The following is a 25,622-nucleotide window of genomic DNA, read 5'->3' as shown; positions in this document are numbered from 1 at the left end:
TTGTGTGTGAGAGAGAGAAAACATTACCAGCCATCTCTGAGGAAACCATGTCTCAAAACCATAGAATCTTTTCATGCACACATAAGTTACAAGATAGCAAGAAGCTGTTAGAGAGATTCAGTATGACATGAATCTGCCCCCCATATTCTTAAATGGAAGGGCTTCCACATACTATTAGCTGGCATCTCCAAGCTGCTTTGAAGAATAACTCCTTGCTCTTAAGTTACAGGGAAACTGAAAGAATCCATCCATGATGTATGTTTGAGAGAAAATACAAACACCCAATAAGAAAAATTTTGTTACGTATGCTTCATTACATGTACCTGGCCTATAATCTCTCCGGGATGTTAACTTCAAAAGCATCAAAACTTTCTATGTACAAGCAAAGTAAGTACAATTTTTCAAACATATTACTAGGAAAAAAAATCAAAGGTGTAGTGAAATAACGAAATTATTTTGTTGGATAAGGGTAATGAAATTACTTTTACTTGCACTTCTTTTATTTATTGGAGCCAGGCATTATTTGTCTTAGCAATAAATAGATCATCCTTGTCACCTAATCTTCAGCACTAAACATTTTCCCTAGAAAAGTGAAATGCCTTTTAAAAATACATTGACTGTAAACAATCTCTGAAGATAGGAAATTCTAAAAGGTACTGTTTATTAGGAGAGACAGAAAGCCTCAAAGAATCAAAAATAAGAGTCACATTATCCACTGGGCATCCAATAATGCTTGCATGTGTCTGTTACTGTGCATGTGTGTATTATGTTATGGCAAGGAAAGTTTGTAGCCAACTGTAACCTAGAAAATAATTACTACTAGATATAAGCAAATTCTATAAGCTGATGAGGCTGACTCCAAAAAGCCTGAATAGAAGGAATAACCACTGCCCTAAAAGAAGGAGCTAAGACACAGATCATCACTAAGGGGTCTTCTAGACTAGGATGAGCTAACGGTGTCCAATGATAGAAAGTCAGAATCGAGTATAGAGTATCCCTTAGCCCTGAAATATATCTTCACACAAGAAAAGAAACACACACACACACACACACACACACACACACATTGTAGTCTTGGAGATATTTTTTTATGGCTTTGTGTCTAAACACAAAAAGAAATAAAATCCTTATTTTTATTATTTTTATGACTTTGTGTCTAAATACAAAAAGAAATAAAATCCTTAGTCCCACCACTCTTTATTTCAGTGGCATACACACAGCTCTTGCTAGAAACAACTTCATGTCAAAGACATGATACAACTTGACTCCTTCTATGTAAAAAACAGAAAGGATAAGCAAACAGTCAACAAGCAGCCATGGCCTCCTTAGGGTGGGTTTGTGGTGCTGGGGAGCCACCAGCTGGAGTAGAGCCATTTTTTCTTTCCTATGTTTAAACTCGGCCTTAACAGAGGAGCACACATGCAGGGGCCCTAGACTGTTTTTGATGTTACATACATGACCTGGGTCTCTATGTTGCTGATGTGTTTCCATATAAAGCTGAACAAACTCTAATTGTTGCCTCCACTGAGCACAAATTGGAGCATAAAGAGCACTTCGTGCATCTGACACGCTGGGTTAAAGAAAGGATTTCTACAAGACATCTTGATTCTTTTTACAAAGAAAAAAGCCTGGGCACAGTCTCTTTGTCCATTTTATGATAGTTTTTTACTGGCTGTTTCTCAGAAGCCAATTAATACTTTGAAGTAACATAGAGTTCATTTTGTAATTAATTTATGATACCACAGGAGAATGTATTCATTTCTGAGAAGTATGTAGCTAGTGGCTCTGAACCACACCCACTGAGTTTCTGGGAAGCTGCCTCCTGGCAGGGACTCCTGACTGAAATGTTCCCCAGATCAGCATCCTCAGCAAACTGCCACCGAGCCATCCCCTTTGTCTTTCTCTGGCCTTCCGTGCATGGGTATACTATCTCCACACCACCACCACCTCCTGAACCCTTTCCGTGGGCACAGGACTCCATGAGAACCACAGAAGACTCAGGAAGACACAGTCTCTGTCCACAGATTTTAATTGTCTGCAAAGACATTTTACTACTAGGTAAGGGAACAATCCAGCGCTAAAATGTTTTCTCCTAAAGAGTTTCCCTCTGTTTTAAAACTGAGCAGTTTCATTTGAAAAGCTGCAGAGGGTATCTGCTAAGACTCTAGATTCCAGAGCCAAATTTCCTGTTTCAAATTCTACCTCCACCCCTTCCCCAAGTTAATGATCTCGCACAAGTTATTTAAACTCTCTATGCCTCAGGTACTCCATTTAGTAAGTGGGAAACAGTAGAAATCTCAGGACTGCTGGAAGAGGGAGTACATGTAAGGTTCACAGAACAGTCTAGCCCCACCAGTGCTGTTTATCACTGTATCACATGAGTAGAAAAGTCTGAGTAGGTGTAATAGAATTTTGTATTACAACCAGGACTCAGAAATTTTCTTCCTTACTGTTGTCACTTCCAGATAATAATTCCTCTGTCCCTCTATCTTTGAGGTCCATGCCTTACAGCTACATCACCCTCCACTCTATACCAAGTGCCTAAGTACAACATAGCACCTTGCTTGGCACAAAGTATATGCTCACTTATGAATTTAAAATAAATGTGACAACTGTTATCTGACAATAATATAAATAAAAGTTATTTTGTAAATTGTAATTAGCCAAAAATGGGAAGTAGCTCTTAGGAATATAACCATAATAAAGGTTGCTTTAATTTAGTTTAAATTATTTTATTGGCTTCTTTTAGTTCTCTATTGGCTCTTAGGAATATAACCATGGGATCCCTGGGTGGCGCAGTGGTTTAGCGCCTGCCTTTGGCCCAGGGCGCGATCCTGGAGACCCGGGATCAAATCCCACGTCGGGCTCCCGGTGCATGGAGCCTGCTTCTCCCTCTGCCTGTGTCTCTGCCTCTCTCTCTCTCTCTCTGTGACTATCATAAATAAATAAAAATTAAAAAAAATAAAAAAATAAAAAAAAGGAATATAACCATAATAAAGGTTGCTTTAATTTAAATTATTTTATTGGCTTCTTTTAGTTCTCTAGTAGTTACAAACACTACCATCGTTAAAGAGGGTACAACCCTTCTTAGTTGTGCATTCCACTGATGGTCCTTGAAAACTTCTGACCTGTATTCCATGCTCAATTTGGTCAACTAACATTTGTTAGTGAGTGTGGTAGTCATTTGACTACATGACTTGAAATATGTATTATCTATAGGACAGAGGGAGAAAGATGGGACTTTGAGTTTTAGAAAAACTCAATGACTTAAGCAATTTCATTTCCCACCAGTTAGGAAAAGAATATCTATTCAAAACTACCCCTGTGTGGCACAGTCCATTAAGCATCCAACTCTTGATTTCAGCTCGTGCATGATCTCAGGGTCATGAGACGGAGCCCAGCGTTGGGCTCTGCTCTTAGCATGGAGTCTGCCTGAGAGTCTCTCTCTCTTCCTCTGTGCCTCCTGCTCATGCTTTCTCTATCTCTATCTCTCTGTCTCTCTCTCTCTAATAAATAAATCTTTAAAGAAAAAAAAACTATTTTGAAAAAATGATTATTGAGCCTATTTTATTAGCTTTTGAGACAGCTCCTCAACCCCTATTTGTGGTCTATTCCAATGCTGAATCATCTTATTTTCCCTCTTACATAGCTAACAAAACTCTCTTAATGCAATTTAGGCCCATTGCCTCCATTTGTGAAACAGAATATGTTCAAAGATAGAATGGAAGCATGCATCTATTAGACACAGCAGAAATTATGTACTACTTTGTAAGCTTTACAGCAGGCTAGCACTAAAAATATCTACCAACCACACAAAATAAAACATCCTGCAAAGAAAGTAAACCACAGCCATGCATGTACTAAACATAAAAGAGAAGTACATTTAAGTGCACAAAAGTAATGCTGCCTGCAAAGAAGAATCCAAATGCAGAATATTGTGGGGAGATAGAGTGGGATGGATTACATTCAGACACCAAAGTGAAAATCTGTATGGTCTTCTTTGGCGAGAAAATGGAATCCTTTGAGAATGCAGGATAAAACTGAAAATACTTCCAGACATGTGGACAGTTCCAAATATTTACCCTGGTACAGTTTTCAATGAGACCTTCCAACACAAATCTTTGGAGTAACAGCCCTGTTATTCATACTTTACAGACACGCTAGTCTTGGGGTCATTGTAGTGGCTGTTCTTTCATCCTGGAATGCTCTTCCTGATACATATGCCTGGCTCACTCCCTACTTCCATTTTTTCCCAATGTCCCTACTCTGTGAGACATAGTAGACCACCCTATTAAAAACCTACCATACCCATAACCCCCCCATACTCCCAATCTTCATTACCATGCTGTAATTTTTTCCTTTTCCATAGTACTCACCACCTTCTAATACACCTTCTAATATACTTCTAATAATGATAAATGATATATCATCTATTATGTTTTTCATCTGCTAGAAGTCCCATGAAAAAGGAAACCATTTTTTTTTTAATTCACTGTTGTATCCCAAGGGCCCAGAATAGTGCTCGCCATGTAGTAAGCCCTCAGTAAACATCTGTGGAGTAAATTTTTAAAATGTCAGCCCACAAATATAATCACAAGAAATAATTCCATCTCTCTCTCTCTCTCTTCCTCTCTCCTTTGCTCTTTCTTGCCTACATACCCATACACATACATACACACACCTGCTATTAAGCCTTAATCTGAAAGAAAAAAAAACTGGAAAAATTTTAATTGTGAAACTAGCAAGTTAAACTCCATAAGAAGGGCAGCCCAGGTGGCTCAGTGGTTTAGCGACGCCTTCAGCCCACAGTGTGATCCTAGAGACCCGGGATCGAGTCCCACCTCGGGCTCCCTGTATGGAGCCTGCTTCTCCCTCTGCCTATGTCTCTGCCTCTCTCTCTCACTATGTCTCTAATAAATAAATAAAATATTTAAACTCCATAAGAAGGGTATCCCGGATGGCTCAGCAGTTTAGCGACACCTTCAGCCCAGGGTGTGATCCTGGAGACCCAGGATCGAGTCCCACGTTGGGCTCCTGGCATGGAGCCTATTTCTCCCTCTGCCTGTGTCTCTGCCTCTCTCTCTCTCTCTCTCTCTGATGAATAAATAAATTTTAAAAATCTAAAAAAAAAAAAAAACTCCATAAGAAAAGGAACAAGAATCAAAGTCTATTAAATATTTGCAATCTCCTCTGTTCCCTCATTATTCAAAGATAGGATGACGAAAGGAGAAATCAAGAATCTCTAGTTCTAGTGAAAACATGCTGTAGAGAACATGAGCTATAAAAAGTTATGATTAATAGCTTGAACATAACTAAAATACCCAACTGCACAAGGGCCAGAAGGTGCAGAGACAAGTGTAGCTGTTTCTCTCATCAAGAGGAATACAAGAACTAAAACTGACCCAATGGCCCTGTGGAGACGGTATGGTCCACAAAGACTCTCCACACAGACACACATCCTGCTACTACAACCAGCAATGATATCTGCATTTGGAGTTCTTCTCCTTCTGAACATTTACTGCAGTGAGCATATGATGCTAAAATAAAAGCATACGGACTTCTTCTAATCTAATTATTTCTTGAGAAAGAGAAATAACACAATCAACTCTGAAATAACAGATTTTGGAAAGACTGTTTGTTGAAAACTGTTGGAAATTCAGAAACACATGCTTGATTGATTAAGTGTTAAAATATTTATTAAATATGGAAATCCACTGCAAGAAAATGGAAGTTCTTCCATTGCGCTGAAGCCTATGTCTAATGCCTGGTAGAGTCATCTCAACAAGAAGCTCAGCAAAGGTACTTACGATCACAACTTATTTAAAATGGGACCCAAAACAATAGAATGATCAAGTGAAGAGTTAGAAAGTTTAAAAAAAAAAAGACAGAGAATTGAGAATGACTAAATTTTTTAAAGATTTTTTTAAAGATTTTTGTTTATTTATTCATGAGAGATACATGAATAATCCTAGGGATCCCTAAAAATGTTTTTAAAAGCCACTGCTGGGGATCCCTGGGTGGCTCAGTGGTTTAGTGCCTGCCTTTGGCCCGGGGCATGATCCTGGAGTCCCAGGACTGAGTCCCACATCAGGCTCCCTGCATGGAGCCTGCTTCTCCCTCTGTCTCTCTCTCTCTCTCTCTCTCTGTGTCTCTCATTGATAAATAAAATCTTTAAAAAGTAAATAAATAAAATAAAAAATAAATAAAAGCCACTGCTAAAAGAGTGAATTTTATAGGCTAAAAGGTACATGAATTATATAGTACCTGAATTATATGTCAACAAAGCTGTTATTAAGAATTATAATAAAGGGCACCTGGGTGACTTAGTTGGTTAGATGTCTGACTCTTGGTTTCAGCTCAGGTCATGACCTTAAGGTCCTGAAATCAAGCCTCACACTGGGCTCCATGCTCAGCATGAAATGTGCTTGTCCCTCTCCTTCTGCTTCTCTCCAGGCCATCCCTGCTTGTACATGCTCTCTCTCAAATAAATTAAATATTTTTAAATTTTTAAAAAATAAAATATAAAAATTGTATCAAAAATTAGGATTATGTTTGTCATAAACATATTTCAAATGCAAAGTTTTCACAGAAGCAAAATGGACTTTTATAAAAACTGTTCCTTTTTATAAAATTTTGGGAGCCATTTTTTCCTCAGTGATCTCTTCCTCTAGATTTTTGCCTTCTGAGGCTCTTCAAATAGAACATGTTTTTTATAAAAGAAAATAAAACAAGCTATTAAAATAGAGCATCTTATCCTCTAATCCAATTCAATATATAGATTCCAACACTCAGCCTGGTTTAGGAACCTAGAGCCCAACCTTTATTTATTTTTTTAAGATTTTATTTATTTACTCATGAGAGACACAGAGAGAAGGGCAAGAGACATAGGCAGAGGGAGAAGCAGGCTCCCTTTGGGGTACCTGATGATCAGTCCCAGGACCCCAAGATCACCGCCTGATGCAAGACTCAATCCCAGGACCCCAGGATCACGACCTGAACCGAAGGGAAACACTCAACCACTAAGCCACCCAGGTGTCCCTAGAATCTAACCTTTAATCCCATTACCTGTTAGCCCTTTCATGTCCTGCTCTCCCTTCTTTTCCTCACTTTCTGGCTGGGAACAGCTCTGTGGAGGTTATAGACTACTGAGATCTCAGCTGATGCAGAGAGGTCTCCCATTCCAAAGTAATGAAGCTGCATTGTTACTTCTTCAATTTTAAGGAAACAAATCCCATCTGATGTTTGAACTATTGTGTGAGGGGGGGAAAAAAAGAAAATTACACAGCACGGAGAGTATAGTCAATGATATTTTAGTAGCCTTCTACAGTTAGAGATGTTAGTTGCCTTGTGAAGGGAACAGTGTATAGACTTGTAAAGTCACTATGTTGTACACCTCAAACTAAGCTAACATTATGTGTCAACTATAATTCAATTTAAAAGAAAGAAACGAGGGGCACCTTGGTGGTTCAGTCAGTGAATCCTCTGCCTTCAGCTCAGGTCATGAGCCCAGAGTCTGGGGATTAAGCCTCACATCAGGCTGCCTGCTCAGTGGGGAGTCTGCTTCTCCCTAGGTCTCTCTCTGCCCCCACCCAACCCTGCTAACGCGTGCTGAAAAGTGCACACTCTCTCTCTCAAATATTTTTTAATTAAATTAAAAATAAAAAAAGAAACAAGATTAACTTGTTTTGTTAAATTACCCAAAAGAATCCAGTAACACCAAAGCTGGAACCCAGCATTACCATTAGGGTCCAAACTTCTACTTTCCAGGAAAATTTGAAAGGAACCACAGCTCTTACAAAACAATCTAAGAAACCCGGTGATTTGTGTAAACAAGAAAGTGGGCACTGATTTCATACCAAGAAATGATCATTAGGGAAGCTAAAAAAAAAAAAAAAAAAGAGCTAACGTTTATTGAGCTCTTACTAAATGCTCAGCCATAAGCTTTATGTGTATGATCCCCTTTAATCCTTGCAACAACATATGAACTAGGTACTATTCTTAATTGATGTAAAAAGTTAGGAGTCTGCCAAGTTCACACAGTGAGCTTGCGGCAAAGGCAGGCTGGGAAAGCATGCAGCCTCATTTCAGGCCCCCCAACTCTTAAATCACTATCCTATCAAACTTTTGTAAAAAAAACTGTATCAGGCACTTACTTCACTAAAAATTAAGACACATTCTTTAAAAATCATAGATTCAAAAAAAAATTCAAAAAAACAATCATGGATTCTATAGTAGTGAAGTAATACACAAAGAATCATAAAGAAAAGAACTGATATGAATAACATAAAAAAGTTAATTTTGTAAAAGATACCATGAAAATGAATAGATAAGCCATAATAATTTTTTAAAGTATTTACAATAACCAACAATAGAAAAGAATCCAGAATATATTTAAAATGCCTATATATTAGTAAGAAAAAGACAACCCAATAGAAAAATGGGGAAGTATATGAATAGACCATTTAGAAGAAGAAATATGGTCACCAAAGATGCTCAATCTCATTAGGTTATCAGGGAAATGGAAAGTAAAATAATCAGATGCCATTCATATCCATAATATTTTTTATAACGTTTAAGTCATAGAATTCCAAATGATTATGAAGACAGAAATATACAGAAGTCCTCATGCACTGCTGGTGAAGTGTAAACTGGTGTATCACTATGTCATCTGGCATTATGTAGAGAAGTCGAGAATGCACAAGCCCTAAGAATTAACAAATTTCACTTAAAAATATATGCCCCACAGAAACTCATGCACATGTCTATCAATGGTAAATTCTGCTTAGAAGAGTGAAAATTTGAAAACATTCTATAAATACCATTAACGTAAAAAGAAATAAATGATGGTAAGTTTATAACATGGAAAGCCAGACAACAATAAAAAGAAATGAATTCCACTATTTTACCTGCACCAACACAAGAAATTGAAAATCAATGTTGAGTAATAGCAAAAGAATATATATGATACCAAAAATATATACATATATAATACCAAATATATACATGTAAAGAACATACAATATAGTAATGTACATTGTTTCTGGATAAATATTTATATAGTTAAAGAATTAAAAAAAGCCAGGAAGGATGCAGACTAATTGCAAGATAATGATTTCCCCTGAGAAGGATGAGGAAATGGAAGGCAGGAGAGCATCAATTGAATCATAATGTTTACTTCTTAAAAACAAAACAAAAAAAAAACTATTAAATTTGTGTTGATTCTGTGTGATGAGTAAAAGAGTATCTGTCACATTATTCTATCTACCTTTTTTTTATGTTTGAACTATTTCAAAACAGGAGCTTTTTTAAATTTTTTTTTTATTTATTTATGACAGTCACACACACACACACACACACACACACACAGAGAGAGAGAGAGAGAGAGAGAGGCAGAGACACAGGCAGAGGGAGAACCAGGCTCCATGCACCGGGAGCCCGACGTGGGATTCGATCCCGGGTCTCCAGGATCGCGCCCTGGGCCAAAGGCAGGCGCCAAACCGCTGCGCCACCCAGGGATCCCAAAACAGGAGCTTTTTTAAATTAAAAAAAAAAAAAAAAAAGTACTAAAGTTGTCCTAAAGAAATTTTCATAAGAACCTTCACATGGTTGATTTTGTAAATATCACATAACAGCTAAGGGATAAATAACACAAGTGTGGAGATGTCTCTAATACTGTGGCCAGCAAAATTACAAAAAATAAAAATTAATGGCTGAAAGCTGCAGGGAGGTTCATGTTGACTCAACTTTCTAAAACCTTTTAAAGGGATGTCTGTCTGGGTGGCTCAGTTGGTTAAGCACTGGACTTGATTTTGAATCAGGTCCTGATCTCAGGGTTGTGAATGAGACTCTGCTCAACAGAGTCTGCTAGAGATTCTCTCTCTCCCTCTCCCTTTGTCCTCCCTCCACTCTTCTGCTCAGGTACGAGTACACACTCCCTTTCTCTCTTTCTCTAAAATAACTAAATAAATCTTTTAAAACCCGTTAAACCAGAGCTTCCCAAAGGAAGAGGTGCCCTGGTATTAGGCTCACCTGCCAGGAATCCTTAAGACAGTTTTATTTACTTATTTGACACAAAGAGAGAATGTGAGTGCAGGAGGGAGGGACAGAGAGAGAGAGAGACTCTTAGGCAGACTCTGAGCTGAGCTCAGAGCCCGAAGCAGGACTCCATCTCACGACCCTTAGATCATGATATTAGCAGAAACTAGGAGTTGGACACTTAATCAACTGCACGACCAAGGTGCCCTGAAGTGATAACAATGTTTAACATTGACAGTGGGGATGGCTGCACGACTGTTCAAAAATACTAATAAACTCAGAGTTGTAAACCCTTGCTAAATGGGTGAATTCTGTAATTTGTAAGTTATACTCCAATAAAGCTCTTATTAAAAATATATATATACAGGGGGATCCCTGGGTGGCTCAATGGTTCAGTGCCTGCCTTCCACCCAGGGCGTGATCCTGGAGTCCTGGGATCGAGTCCCACATCGGGCTCCCTGCGTGGAGCCTGCTTCTCCCTCTGCCTGTCTCTCTCTCTTTCTTTATTTGTTTCTCTCTCTCTCTCTCTCTCTCTCTCTCTGTGTGTGTGTGTTTATCATGAATAAATATTTTTAAAAATTAAAAAAATAAAAATATATATACAATTAAAATATACATAATTTTGCATCTAGGTCAGCTGAAGTCATGAGAACTGTTAAAGTTCATTTCTATGGGCCAGCTACTTGATTCTAATTTTTTTTAAGACTTTATTTATTCGTGAGAGACACACAGAGAGAGAGAGAGAGAGAGAGAGACAGAGGCAGAGACACAGGCAGAGGGACAGCAGCCTCCATGCAGGGAGCCTGACATGGGACTTGATTCCAGGTCTCTAGGATCATGCCCTGAGCTGAAGGCGGTGCTAAACTGCTGAGCCACCCAGGCTGCCTCAATCCTAATATTTTGATGTGGGACCTCCTCACGAACCTATACCCTTACTTTCCTTTCTGATCTTACACCTTTCAGATCCTTCATTCACACCAAGATGTAAGTGCTTAAAAACAGCTCAGAGTACCATCCTTCCCTGAGTTCTCTACTTATACTAAAGGAACTATTCTCCTGCGGTGTTTATTTTAAATCAGATGCGCAGATCGTTTAGCATCACAGAGATTTCAAGGAGTAAATAGCCTATGTAGGTAATATTTACCTCCTAAGAAATAAAGTAAATATTTTATATTAACTTGTTAGGCCATAAAACAGTGGTAAAAATTGGAGAAAAAAATGAAAATAAAGTATTAGAAAAGAAAGCACCTGGGACTTAAAGGGAAAAAAAAAATGTTGTACTTAATTCAAAACCCCAGTTAACAAAACAATCAAAATTCTAAGAACAAAAACACCAAGGGAACTTCTTGGTTGAATATGTCATACAAGCTCAGATCCATCAGAAATACTACATGTCACTCTCCCAGAAGACATGCGTCATTGCCTTAAAGAATATGCAGCTCCAGGCACCAAATGGCAAACTCTGGTGAAAAAAGTCACACACAAAGGTTAAATAGCTTGGATTTATTTTTTGGGGGGAGAGATGAGGCTATAAACTGACATGAGTGATTCTGTCACAGTGATTAAATTGGCAGACAGACTGCAAAGCAGCCCTGGGTGGTGGAATGTCAGTATGCCAACCAGTGTTTGAGTTCCCACTGCCTTCCCTGGTGTTATCCCTTCTTACTCTTATGGCCCCATCTTTCCTAATAATAAACTCTGCCTCAAATCTGAAGCAAGAGGGATTTCAGTTCAGATGCTCACAGTAATGGGATCCTCCCAGAACCTGGGCGTACTGAATACAGGGTGTCTCTGTTGGTTCAGCAAGAACAGATGTGGGAGGAAGAAGAACAAAGAGGTCAGAGATAAGGCAAAGATGTGGAAGGAGGCTCATGCTGCTCTGGAACTCATCCCAACAAAACATTTTAATAATCCTGAAGAAAGAAATACTATAACTGTTGGAAATATCAACAATATTTATCCTAACATAAAATAAGGGGCACCTGGGTGGCTCTGTAGGTTTAGTGTCCAACTCTTGATTTTGGCATGGGTCATGATCTCAGGGTCGTGGGATCAAGCCACATGTTGGGCTCTGAACTCAGCACAGAATCTGTTTGTCCCTCTCCCTCTGTTCCTCTCCCACCCCTGCTCTCTCTCTCTCTCAGATAGATAAATAAAATATTTTTTAAAAAGTACATAAAATCGGTAACATAAATGCTCACAGAACTGATTTTCATCTTTGAGCCAGAAAATTAAAATAAAGGCAGACCATAAATATTTACTGAGCATCAAGTATGCATCAGGCACAGCACTAAGCAGTGAAAAAATAGTGAGTCTCACTAACAAAGTTCCAGCCCAATGTTGCACAGTCTCTCAGGGGGGATACCTTCTATTAACACACTCAACTGTCAGTTGTTCCAGTCCCTCCACACCAATATACACAAAAGCAGGAATAATTTTATGACAAGCCTCTGAGACAAGTTTTACTTTTACTATTCCTGTAAAAGTGCCTCGTCATTTCTTAATACTGAGGCTGAATACTGTGGCAATGGAGCGGCAGATCAGATGAGAAGAGTTTGAGAAGAGACATGCTCAGCAAATGCAGAGAGTGGACTGAGCACATAACTCAGAGTTTTAATCCAGGGAATGATGAACAATGAGAACAAAAAAAAAAAATGAATTTAGGAAGGTAATTAATCCAGCATAAAAGAACAGCAGAGACATGTCATTCCACATCCAAACAAGATAAGGAATGAAGGACAACTAAACGGGAACAAAAGAAACAAACAGAAAAAAAAAAAAAAGAAAGAAAGAAAAACCACACACACATACCAAACAAACAAACAAACCACAGGTTTAAAGGTAAGTGGTAAAATGAGAAACTTGTTGAACTATACCACATTTTCCAAGTTACAAAATAATGAAGTCCAGCAATGTGCACCCTGGATAGTTCCCTACACTGAATGTAAATAATATTTCAGAGACTTGTTTTTTATTTTAGTTGCTAAGAGAAAAAGAGGAACTTGACAGAAATAAACCAAGGGTCATGGGGAAAGTGAACAGAGCAAAACTATGCCCATAGGAAAACAACAAATGGAAAGAGGCAACATGAAAGTCATAGAACCTGTAATGAGAGATGAAGAGAAAAGAAGTGACCAGGGAAAACCTGACATAACAAGAGGAGTCTGGGGACATGAGAATGGAACAATGCTCTGCAAAAGTCATGGCATCAATGACTTCAACCAGTCAACATCTGCTGTTGAACACTTGCTACGTACAAGGCTCTGGGTCAATGCTGGGAAGAAATGAAAATGTAGATGAGGTTGCATGCCTTCACTCCTTGTTTTTCTTTATGACTAAATTAAAATAATTTTTACCCCATCACCCTACGAAAACTGAAAACTCTAATGATTTCATAACAAGAACATTTAGGAGATATCCTAAACAACTCATTAACCAATAACTTCAAGTAGATTTCACATGAAATTGGTTAAGCAAAAATTAATAGCATTCTCTCTTCATTAATTATGAGACCCTAGGCCAGATCATTAAGAACTGTAAGAACACCATGCCAAGTCATAAAATGTGAGAACAATTTTGTGACCCTGAATAAATTCATCACCTTCAGTGATATTCAAGTTTCTACCAAAGTTAATAAAAGTCTTCCTAAGAAATAATGACTTAATTATTTAACATTAAGATAAATTTGCAAATGCATCTGTAAAAAAACAAATTCCCATTCTTCTTATTAAACATTTACCTAAGGTTTTCTTGGAAAGTGCATGAAAGTACTGAAAGTTACATAGAATCCTAAACTCACCGCGAAAATAACCCACTATTTATGGTAAACAGAGACTGATACCATCACTAGCATGACCATACATGACTGACCTCAAGACCTGACCTTTACTGCATGGATCCACCAACCTTTGTCCCACGTTTTCCTTTAAGTCTTCTTTCTAGCTTATCTTTTAACTTAAGCAACAGACCCAACAGGCCAAGCATCCCATCATGGAAACTCAAACTACTCTCTCAAGCAATAAGGACTGCCCTAAGAGCTCCAGCCTGCCAGACCACCCAGATCAGTTTGAGTTCAACCACTGGTTCACACCTGTGTGCATGGACCATAGAGTGGACTGCCCTAAGAGCTCCAGCCTGCCAGACCACCCAGATCAGTTTGAGTTCAACCACTGGTTCATACCTGTGTGCATGGACCATGGAGTGAGTGCAGTTACCTCATTATAATGCTAAAATCTCTGCCCAAAAGGAGCACAAACCTCACTAACATAACATACAACATATGTATAGGCATGTTTCCTTAAGGCACATGCACAACCTTATGTCTCCACAAATAATGGCAAGACTCCCCTTTCTGCATAGTCATCTTAACCCTGAACAAAAGAAATCCAGTCAGCAAAGAAATCTTTGCTCAGGGGGTCATGGCTTTGGAACTTATTCCCTGTGACCTCCTTATCTGCTGCAAGTAAACTTTCCTTGATGTAACAACTCTGCTTGGTGTGGTTCCTATCTGTAACTCACCCAGGAGTGGGCTCATGTTAGTTCCATTACAATCCCAAAATTATCCAACTAAATAAAACAAACTTTCCAAATTCCTACTTAAAAGGACTGTTTTAAGGACCTTTAACATACCTTTACTGAATGTATACAACATGGCATTCAAAATGAGCCTGCTGCTCATTTAGTACAAACTAAGTGTGATTTTTCAGAGCATGAAAAGCCATCAATCTTTCAGTAAGCCTCATTTCCTGACCCAGGAGAGGCAGAGTCTACAGTCTGAATTACTACACAGGGCAAAGAGTGGGCCAGGTAAAGTCCTCTCCCACTAGCCTGCAGACATCTCAAAATGACGAACAGAGTAAGATAGAGGGATAAGAAAGGAGGAAGAATGAAGAATAACAGGAAGAAGAAAAAGAAAAGGAAGAAGAGGAGGAGTGGGAGTGGGAGAAGAAGAAGAAAAATGTTTCTTCCCTCTGAAACACTTAAAACTCATGGGAGGATGAAATCACAGGTACCATCAGAGCATGTCAGGCTAAAAAACACCAGGTGTCCTTAAAAACACAAGATCTATTTTTTGTTTCTTTGCTTCAAAACACACAAGATCTAAATCAAGAGTAGAGCTAATCACTAAAACCTGGCTGTCTAAGATTAAAAACTTAGATTGTGCCTCAGACTGTTTCAGGGAGCTCTAGTTGAGCCAGGAAGATATTGGACCCAACATAGTACCCCCAGTTATCTTCTCCCTAAAACTGCTTTGTGATCTCCCAGAGCCTTACCTTCCACCACACTTTTATCCACACCCTGCTCCTGCCCATGTTCTGATGACCCTAGATCACTGTTCAGCCAGCTGCTCTTCCAGCACGCTTTAGTTTAATACTACCATGTGTAACCTTGACAGTCCATGATGCTCATGAGGATCCATAGCTGGGTTTTGGCCAGACCCCTGACAGTATGTTCTAGAGGCATTAAAAATACACTAGGAGATTCACAAAAAAAATCTATAGAACCAGGTTTTGTGAAGTGCCAGCTGCATCTGCAGCATCTTACTATCTAGCTCAAAGAAAGAGAAACCACGTAAAGCAAAGTGTGAGCTGTGACCATGAGTACCAAATCACGTGTACCAGCCTCTTGACCTCACTAGTGGAGGAAATGAAGGCAATTTCTCCCAACCAAACCTATTTAAAAGGAAAAATCAACAACAACAAAATAAGAAGAGCAACTGACCAACTATAGAGGTATAGGCTACAGACATGAGTCAGTGCCAAGTCGAATAAGTGATCAATCAGGACTTCTGCTGCCTCAGGTAGAAAATTTTAAAGCCACTTGCAAAACGTGAGCTCTTGAAGCCCATCTTCAGGAAAGCCTCATTGATTTCTTATCTTCAAACAGTTATCTACTGTTATTTACTTGGACCAAAAAAAATGCAGCAAAAGGACAACTATTGCTCTGGTACAAAATTGATTTTTAAAAAGGAGAAAAATGTTGATTTACCCTTGCTGATACATGAATATGATTCTGAAAAATCTCTTCAATACAAAGAAACAAACTGCTGACAGTGTGGGGTCAGGGAGTGGATTAAGTGGTTTATTCCTCCTCTTCCCAGTTGTAACTACTGATGTTTCTGGGTCATGGTATGGCATTTTTTTATTTTGAAATCAAATTACATATTTGATGTTCTAGGAAAAACAAAACAGATTTTGATCTTAAAAGCAAATCAAATGATGAAATTCGAAATAAAGGACCACTAGAAGTCTAAAATCATTTTTTCATATATGATTTGTATTTTTTTAAAATATAACACATTGAAAAATAAGTAAAACAATAAAAATACAGCACATTGAACTCTATTTTAATCATGTGTAAAATAATTATAATTATCCAAAGAGACTATAAATTCAATATCTGAAGACTAAAATTAATTCATATATTCATTCTTTTATATCCTATCCAGTACCAAAGAGGACTTCAGGATGTTTACATGGACACTTATACAATAAAATACAAATTTTAAGCAGATGAGGAAACTGGGGAGAAAGGAAACTTCAAGAAATATTTATTAAGTACCTACCCTGTGCTAGCAGTGGAGATGTGTGAACAAACAGACAAGATCACTATTCTCATAGTTTTATATTTTAGTGATGGTACACTGGAAGAAAGACAATGAATAAGTCAAACATTAAAAAAAAGGTCATGAAGGGGTGCCTGGGTGGCTTAGTTGGTTAAGAGTCTAACTCTTAATTTCGGTTCAGGGTATGATCTGATGATGGTGGGACAGACCAGCATGGGGCTCCTCGCTCAGTGTGGAGTCTGTTTCAGATTCTTTCTCCCTCTCCCTCTGCCCCTTCCTGCTAGCATTCACTCATACCACCACCACCACCACCCCCCCCCCCCCGCCAAAATAAGTTAAAAAAATGCTTTAAAAAAAAAAAGGATGGCAAGTGCTGGCAAGTACTAAGAAGACAACAATGTAACATGGTGTGAGAAGAGGGAGTGGGTAGGAATTCTTCAGAAAAGTAGATGGAGGAAACCTGAAATTACTTTTTCTATGCTTATTTTTTTTAATTTTTATTTATTATTTATGATAGTCACACACACAGAGAGAGAGAGGCAGAGACACAGGCAGAGGGAGAAGCAGGCTCCATGCACCGGGAGCCCGACGTGGGATTCGATCCCGGGTCTCCAGGATCGCGCCCTGGGCCAAAGGCAGGCGCTAAACCGCTGCGCCACCCAGGGATCCCCCATGCTTGAATATTTTAATCTAAGTATAGCATGCATAATGAAAATGTGTACAGATATGACTTTTCATATTGATAAATTATACCAAGTCAAAGGATACTTCAGATGACTTGAGCTGAAATGGAGATGATGCAGAGTACACTGATGAGCTCGGATGAAGCTGGAAGGAAAACTCATGTTGTGACTTTGGCTTTGGAGGACAGCACAATTTGCCTCTAAACTTCTAGCATCCAACTCAAGGAAAGAAACAATTACATGACAAATCTTTCCTCTTGGTCCTGATCTGGCACTATCCATAAAGTTCCCCAAGACTTCAACTAATACTGTAATTGAATTCTCAGGAATATTACTTACAATATCCTTCAAAATATCCTTTAGAAAAAGTCTGGTAAACTATTGAAGAGTTCAGGGATGCAAATGAGAAAACTGATACTGATTCAGATATGAAACTCTTATGACTAACTTAAATCCAAAAAGATTTAAGACAAAAAAAATCTCTTAAAACTTAAGGATACACAGAGCTCCTCAACCCTGCGTACAAACTGGAAATCCACTGGGGAGATTTTTTTTAAAAATACTCTCACCTCAGAATCTCAGTAGGTGAGGCCAGCATTCTATGGAGGAATAGAGGATAATTCCCCATAAACAGTTTCTCTTTTTTTTTTACCCCATAAAGAATTTCTTGTAAGTAAGCTTCTGGCAGATAAAACTCCAACAGGTACTCAGAGTACAGATATTCTCTGCTGACATTAAGATGCAGATTCAAATATTTCTATGCAGTTAAAGAATATCTGAGGTAGAAGTAGAAATTATACCCATTTCTCGAAATGACGACACAAAATAAGCATTAAACATGACATCAATTCACCCCTGAATGAAGTTAAGCAACAGAGTAGACTTGAGCAGGACCAAGAGTTCTTAAAGAAATGTTGGGTTGACTCCAACACAAAGATGAATGGGTTAAATGTTAAATAAGCAGTATATATTACAAAAGGATTATTTTACTTGGATCTCTAACATTTTCTTTGAGAATTCTCTTCTCAACTCTACTGCTTATTGGTTATATGACCCTGGGCAGGTTAATTAGCTTCCTAAAGTCTCAGTAGCCTCAGTGATAAAATGGATACAATATCTACTTCATAATGAAAGATAACACATAAATCACTCAGCACAGCACCTTGTACATGGTAACTATTCAACAAAAACTAATTCTTATTTTTCAATTCTTTCCCTCAATATTTGCTTTCTAGGGCTTTTATTACCTAAGTAAACACATCCAACTAGATGTTCACAGAAGCTATCATTTTGGTTATTACTGATTATGTATCTCTTTCACCTGAAGGCTTTGACATTTGGGACTGTAGAGCTAGTTGCTCTAGGAAGCAACAAAAAATATTCTGTCTCTTTTCTTCTGAAGAAAGGAATATGGATCCCCATTTAGCATTTAAAGTTTCTGTTTTATGGGGATCCCTGGGTGGCGCAGCGGTTTGGCGCCTGCCTTTGGCCCAGGGCGCGATCCTGGAGACCCGGGATCGAATCCCACGTCGGGCTCCCGGTGCATGGAGCCTGCTTCTCCCTCTGCCTGTGTCTCTGCCTCTCTCTCTATCTCTCTGTGACTCTCATAAATAAATAAAAATTAAAAAAAAAAAAGATTAAAAAAAATAATAATAAATAAAGTTTCTGTTTTATGCAACTTTGATCACAAAAGGGTATAATTTTAGTATTGACTGATGAATATTAAAATATTCAATTTATTAAAAAAATCTTCAATTTACAAAGAAAGATATAACAATAAGTATACATATCCGATTCCAAAACAGAATACCGGCCCTTCAAGAGGTGTTTTTCACCTTTTAAATATAAGTATCTTGGGGATCCCTGGGTGGCTCAGCGGTTTGGCACCTGCCTTTGGCCCAGGGCACAATCCTGGAGTCACGGAATCAAGTCCCACGTCGGGCTCCCAGCATGGAGCCTGCTTCTCCCTCCTCCTGTGTCTCTGCCCCTCTCTCTCTCTCTCTCTCTCTCTCTCTCTCTCTCTCTGTCTATCATGAATAAATAAATCTTTTTTAAAAATAAATAAATAGTAAGTATCTTTAGTCTTTTTTTTTTTAAGATTTTATTTATTTATTCGAGAGAGAGAGAGAGAGAGGCAGAGACACAGGCAAAGGCAGGAGAGACAGGCTCCATGCAGGGAGCCCGATGCGGGACTCGATCCCGGGTCTCCAGGATCACGCCCTGGGCTGAAGGTGGCATTAAACCGCTGAACCCAGGGCTGCCCCTATGTAGTCATTTTCAAGTTAGTAGATATGATGCATTCCTCCTGTGTTCTGCAAGTTGCAAGAAATATATACTTCCAATGGGACAAATATAAGAAATCTTTGACCTCACTGCCATTGAATGACATCTAAACAAATGTTCTGGGCCTCCTACCATACGGGCAATTAAGCACTGAGGTTAAGCAGAGCCAGTGCAGTGGAGTTAAAGTGCCAGGATTCAAATCCCTTCTCAGCTACTTACCAGCTTTGTGGTCTTATAGCTGGTATTACCGGTTATATGATTCTTACCGGACTGTAGTGAATTAATGTGTACCATATACCAAGAAGTGCTGCACACATAAAAAGTAACCACATAAGTTACTGTATATTAAGTATTTTAGTGTCTATTATAACATAAATGATAAAAGTACTATAAGCACTTCTCTCTTTTCCTGTTTTCTATTTCTTTCCTCCTCACCATTCTACTTAATGTTCCTATCTCTACTGCTCTCCTTCCTCCTTTAATTAACATCCTTTTCCATTTGGATCTTATCCATGAAATGTAATGATAGATGTGGCCTTATTTGAGTACACTGACCTTACAGATTCTTGCTCTCAATGAGCCATGACAAGAAAGCAAGCCTCTGTCCATGTACTTTTAGGAAGCGCTCCTTCATTAAAAATGATAGAACTCTTGGTATTCTTTGAAATTTGAGAAAGCAAATACAACTGAGAATGATTTTTATCAACCCATAAGCTCTTAAGAGTCATTCATAGTTTTCCAGGTATAGCTGTAAACAAGTGATGAAAGATGGGTTCTTTTGATACACAGGAGATCATTAAACAGAACTTCAAAGATGCCCAAAAAACATATAAACAAATTGGGATCTCACAGAGTAAAACCAAGACTTAAAGAAAACTCCAACAATCCTCAATATCATTTTCTTTTAACTATTCAATTTTAAGAGATGAATGCTGGTAGGAGAATAAAAATATGCTGGAAAATGTTTCCTTCCTATTTATAGCAGTAAAACAAAGTTTTGATTGGTGGCAAAACTTTATCAATATTGAGCTACTTAGGTTTAACAAATGCACATTAAGAAGAAAAAAATTGTTTGTGCTAACCTTGCAAAATACTTCCAAAGCTGTAATTCCTAGGAGCCCTTTTCCGCCAGAGAAGCAAAGCAGTCCCACAGACAATTTACCGTGAAGCTGACTCAGTGCTCCCAAGTGAAACAGCACAATTTTAAGTACAGCTCATGCATGCTTAGGCATATGTATAAATATATTCATAAAAATGGAGCACACTACTAACTTGCCATCTTGCATTACTGATTATCAAAACTATGATAAATTATAGATCTGTTTTTGGTACCTGACTACTTGATAAAAGCTACAACACTATCAGGAAAGAGAGAAGTAAGTAGCCTATCTATTCAATGACAGCAAAGACTTCTGACAAAAATAAATTCTGCTCCTTGTAGAGAAATATAATCAACTGGATGAAAAACTGAAAATCTATGAGATGAACACACATCAAAATAAACCACCTAATAACCTATCTTTGATGCTATAGTAAATGTCATGCTTGGCTAGCAATAATTTTTTAAAAGTAGCCATTAGGTGCTTTTTCTTAAAAATAGCAATTAAGTGATTATCAGTATGAAACCATCACTAAGGCTCAGTATGTACTATGTTGCCCATATAGATGCCCAATTGAAAACATTTTATCCATTTATCCACAAACACACAATTCCTTCAGCACAAATAACTTCAAGTCAGAAGAAGAATAATTTGAATACTCTAGTTCTGAGTGCTATTTACAGGACTGAAATTACTTCAGACTAAGTAGACAATCCTGAGGACAGCAAGGTTACCCACAATCAAATATACTTTCTTTGACTATCATTTCTGGAACTTTATGGCAAAATAACCTTTCCTAACCTTGGGATAAAAATAAAGTATGCATTCAAGTAACTGGCCATGTAGTAAAGAAATCTTTTATCATATGGACTATTATCAACAGAATTATTACTTCACACCAAATTATCCATATTTCCCTAAAAGCAAAAGAAAAACCTCTTCTAAACATACCAAACATATAAGTATTCTTTTTTAAAAAAGATTTATTTATTCATGAGAGACACAGAGAGAGAGGCAGAGACATAGGCCGAGGGAGAAACAGGCTTCCTGCAGGGAGCCCGAAATGGCACTCGATCCCAGGACCCTGGGATCATGACCTGAGCCAAAGGCAGATGCTCAACCACTGAGCCACCCAGGTGCCCCCCATAAGTATTCTTCTCTACCTAGTGACTGAAAATTGAAACTAGGACACATTAAGAGTAAAATTAAGGTGTTTTATACCATAATAGTTCTTGTGAGCTTTTTGAAACATTAAATAATAATTCCTGATTGCCTTACTCTAGGTCAATGGCTTTATCTTACTAGGTAAGAAGTAGTTCCTGAATTAGGTTACATGACCTGCGAGGTCTCTTCCATCTCTAGGACTGTTAGATTCCAGTTAGTTATGTAAATTTTAGTAATTGTAACTTACTTCTGGGAATGTGTTAAATTCGGATAATTAGGGCACCGTTTTTGCATTAAAGTGATGTCATAAAATTTCTAAATAGTACTCGAACAGCCTGAGGGAGTAAATGTTATTTAACAAAAACTCATATAGTGCTTACAATATACCCAGCATTGTTCTAAGTGCTTTATTAGCTCATTTATACAGTATTTTCCATATATTTAGTAACTAAACTCTTGTGAAGCTTAATGAGTATGTGAATTAGCATTGACCAATGAACAAAAGTGAACAACCACTTTCACTTACTCTTTGAAATTAAAATTATTCATTTTTAACAATTAGGATTATCTCACAATATTATGAATTTGGTCAGTTAATTCTTCTTCCTCAAGTCCTTCAATTGCTCCCAGGACAAATCAAATTCCTCCAAAAATCATAAAGGTACTGCAGAATCTACTCTCTGCTTTCCTGTTTTGGCTTATCTGTACCTTAAATCCTAACTATGTGCACTTAACAAAAATGTGTCCTGCTCCCTATATGTCCATCTACTTAGTGCCCCTTTGATTTGATACGCCCATCATCTTCCCTTAATCTGGCCAATTCCTACTTACCTTCAAACCACAGCTAAGATAGCACCTCCCCAGATAGAGCCCCCTGACTGCTCACCTGGGTTAAATACTGTGTTTTCTCTGCTTCCATAGTTTCCTGTGATCACCTCCAGAAAATCACACAGAAGGGCAGAGGATAACTGCTTATCCATTCATACATCTTTCCACTTGTCTATAAATTCCTTAAAGGCTTAAACTGTCTTTTATCTCTAAATCCCCAGAGCCTTGTACAAAAATTGATACACAGTATGAGCTCAACTAAATAAATGCCTTTTAAATACACAAATCAACAAATGAATATGAGAGTTTTGTGAAATGATAGAAAGGCATCCCAATTTTATTTCTGAAGAAGAAAGGAAATTGCTAAAAATATCTATGGGTAGCTAAGATGCCATAATTTTATGTAATTACCAAGAAATAATAAGGGCCATATATAATCACCTTGAGTTTTTAGGTCCAATGCCAGCCCTCAATGAAACCAAAAATGGAGGAAAACTTAGTTCCCTGATCATAGGAAAATTTGGCACTTGGCATTTAAGTCTTAACAACTGTAACTGCCAGATTCAGACCTAGTAGTCAGCAATTTCTAACTGTAGTTTAAAATGCATGGTAAACAGCAACAGTCCCCCAGCTAATCCAGACATCCAACCAGATGCACTGAGTGTACCTCACAGGGGCCAGGCACTGAGATAACTGGCTCATAATAATTACTTTGACTAGGGGCACCTGAGTGGCTCAGTACGTTAAGCGTCTGACTCTTGATTTCAGCTCAGGTCATGATCTCAGGGTTGTGAGATGAAGCCCACAAAGGGCTCTGTGCTGGGGCATGGAGCCTGCTTGAGATTCTCTCAGTCTCTCTCTGTCCCTCCCCCTCACTTGCATACTCATGAGCAGAATCTCTCTCTCTCTCTCTCTCTCTCTCTCTCTAAAAAAAATATACACATATATTTAAAATATTACTTTGATGATAAGACAGTATCTTCACTTTCAATCCTGATGTGAATAATCTCTTCAACTGTTCAACCTAATTCTACCAGTTTATCTACTCCTCACCAGAAGCCAGTCATTCTTCTCAACTGTGAGGTTTATTATTGTAAGAAACAGAAATTGCACAGACCCAAAGTATCTTCTGCCCCAAGTGGAAAAGCCTATGATCCAAAAACTGCCAGGGTAGTGCTCCATAAACGGAGAGAAAAGAAGGAAACTGGCCAAAGATGGTGGTCTTTCACTAACACAGTGAAGGGCAGAGGGTACCTAAAGACACCACCAGCACCAGGCAGAGACTTGGAGTTTCCAGGTTCAATTCTGCAGTTTTCTTTTTCTTCATTTCTACTTCCTTCTGTTGCCCTTTCTCTCCAAGAAAGTCTTTGTGATTTGTTTTAATGCACTGACTCTCTCAGCAAAAATTCAGACTGGGAAACTAGAGGATGAAAGACCCCCCTATCTTCAATGAATAAATTGCAAGGAAAAAAAAAATCAAGGAAATAGAGAGGGAAAAACTACAGAAACTCAAAGGGACGCCTGGGTGGCTCAGCGGTTGGGCGCCTGCCTTTGGCTCAGGTCCTGATCCCAGGATCAAGTTCCGCATCAGGCTCCCTGCAAGGAGACTGCTTCTCCCTCTGCCCGTGTCTCTGCCTCTCGCAGTCTGTGTCTCTCATGAATAAATAAACAAATCTTTAAAAAAATAGACTCAAAAAATTAATTAATTGCAATCTATAGACATGATTTGGATCTTGGATTAAACAAACTTCAATATAAATGTGTATTACATTTATATATATTTATCAAATATACTTACATACAACATATTTATAATATACATTTATACATTAGGTATAATATGGTTACATTTTTTGAAAGAATCTTTTTAAAAGTACAAAGTTTTTATGAATGAAATCATATGATTTGCTTCAAAATAATACAAGAAGGGAAGAAAATAGGTAGGAGATAAATGAAACAAAACTGGCTATGAGTCACTAATTATTGAAGGTGGGGGTTCATTATAATCTATTTTGTGAATGCTTGAAATTTTTCATAATCAAAAGTTGTAAATGTGTGAGAGAATATTCCTCCACAGAAATAATTCTCACTGAAAAATAAAAATGTCCTTTGCTTCTTGAGTTTTACTATGAAAACAAGTCAAAATGTGAGGAAAATAGGTATTTATCAAACATTAAATAATGGAATCCTTCATTAAAATTTGACACATTAGATTTTCTACTACCATAATCAAACTTTGAAGGATATTACTGTAGTCCTTTAAATTAATTTCTTATATGAAAATTTCAACAGAGCTAAGCCCTTGGCTACAAACACAGATGGCATTTTTCTATTTTTACATATTTTATACAATATAGATCAAATGCCATAACTATCACAGCATCAATGTACAGCTTTCTTTTAAGATTTTTATTTATTTATTTATTCATGAGAGACACACAGAGGCAGAGAGATAGAGGGAAAAGCAAGCTCCTCGGAGAGAGCCCAATGCGGGACTCGATCCTTGGACTCCAGAATCATGCCCTGAGCCAAAGACCGACGCTCAGCCGCTGAGCCACCCAGGCATCCCCCCCCCCCTTTTTTTTAAGACTGCACATCTTAAAGTATTAATAAAAACATTTACACATGTGAAAATGTTCAACCAGCCTTTAGATTAGCAAAGTTTACATTTTCAACCACATGAGCAAGTCCTACCACAATATGTACTTAGAGGTCAATGAACTGTTTGCCAGGTTGATGTATGTGAATATAAAAATTGCTCACAGAGCCGGAAATAATCACCTATCTTAGCAAGTAAGTTCAAAATAGTTTTCAGGCATTAGCTCTGGATGCGTGATATTGATCTAAATGTGGGTAAACGGTAAACTTGAAGAGTATTTCTTAAACATAGTTTATAAATGTCCAATAAACAACACGGTTCAAATTACACTAAAGGATTGCTACCGAAGAAGAAACGGGGGAGGA

At 38.0% G+C, this 25,622-nt stretch overlaps 1 protein-coding gene across 25 annotated transcripts in view; it reads right to left on the bottom strand.

The window, feature by feature from the left end:
- ADAM22 (ADAM metallopeptidase domain 22) overlaps positions 1-25,622 on the bottom strand; it is a 225,040-nt gene that overhangs the window by 197,983 nt on the left and 1,435 nt on the right. The gene's annotated exons all lie outside the window — the stretch shown is intronic.

Source organism: Vulpes vulpes, chromosome 7, assembly GCF_048418805.1.
Source record: "Vulpes vulpes isolate BD-2025 chromosome 7, VulVul3, whole genome shotgun sequence".
NCBI classification, from domain to species: Eukaryota; Metazoa; Chordata; class Mammalia; order Carnivora; family Canidae; genus Vulpes; species Vulpes vulpes.
The sequence above is the reverse complement of the archived record's forward strand: the minus strand, read 5'-3'. Positions and strand labels throughout refer to the sequence as shown.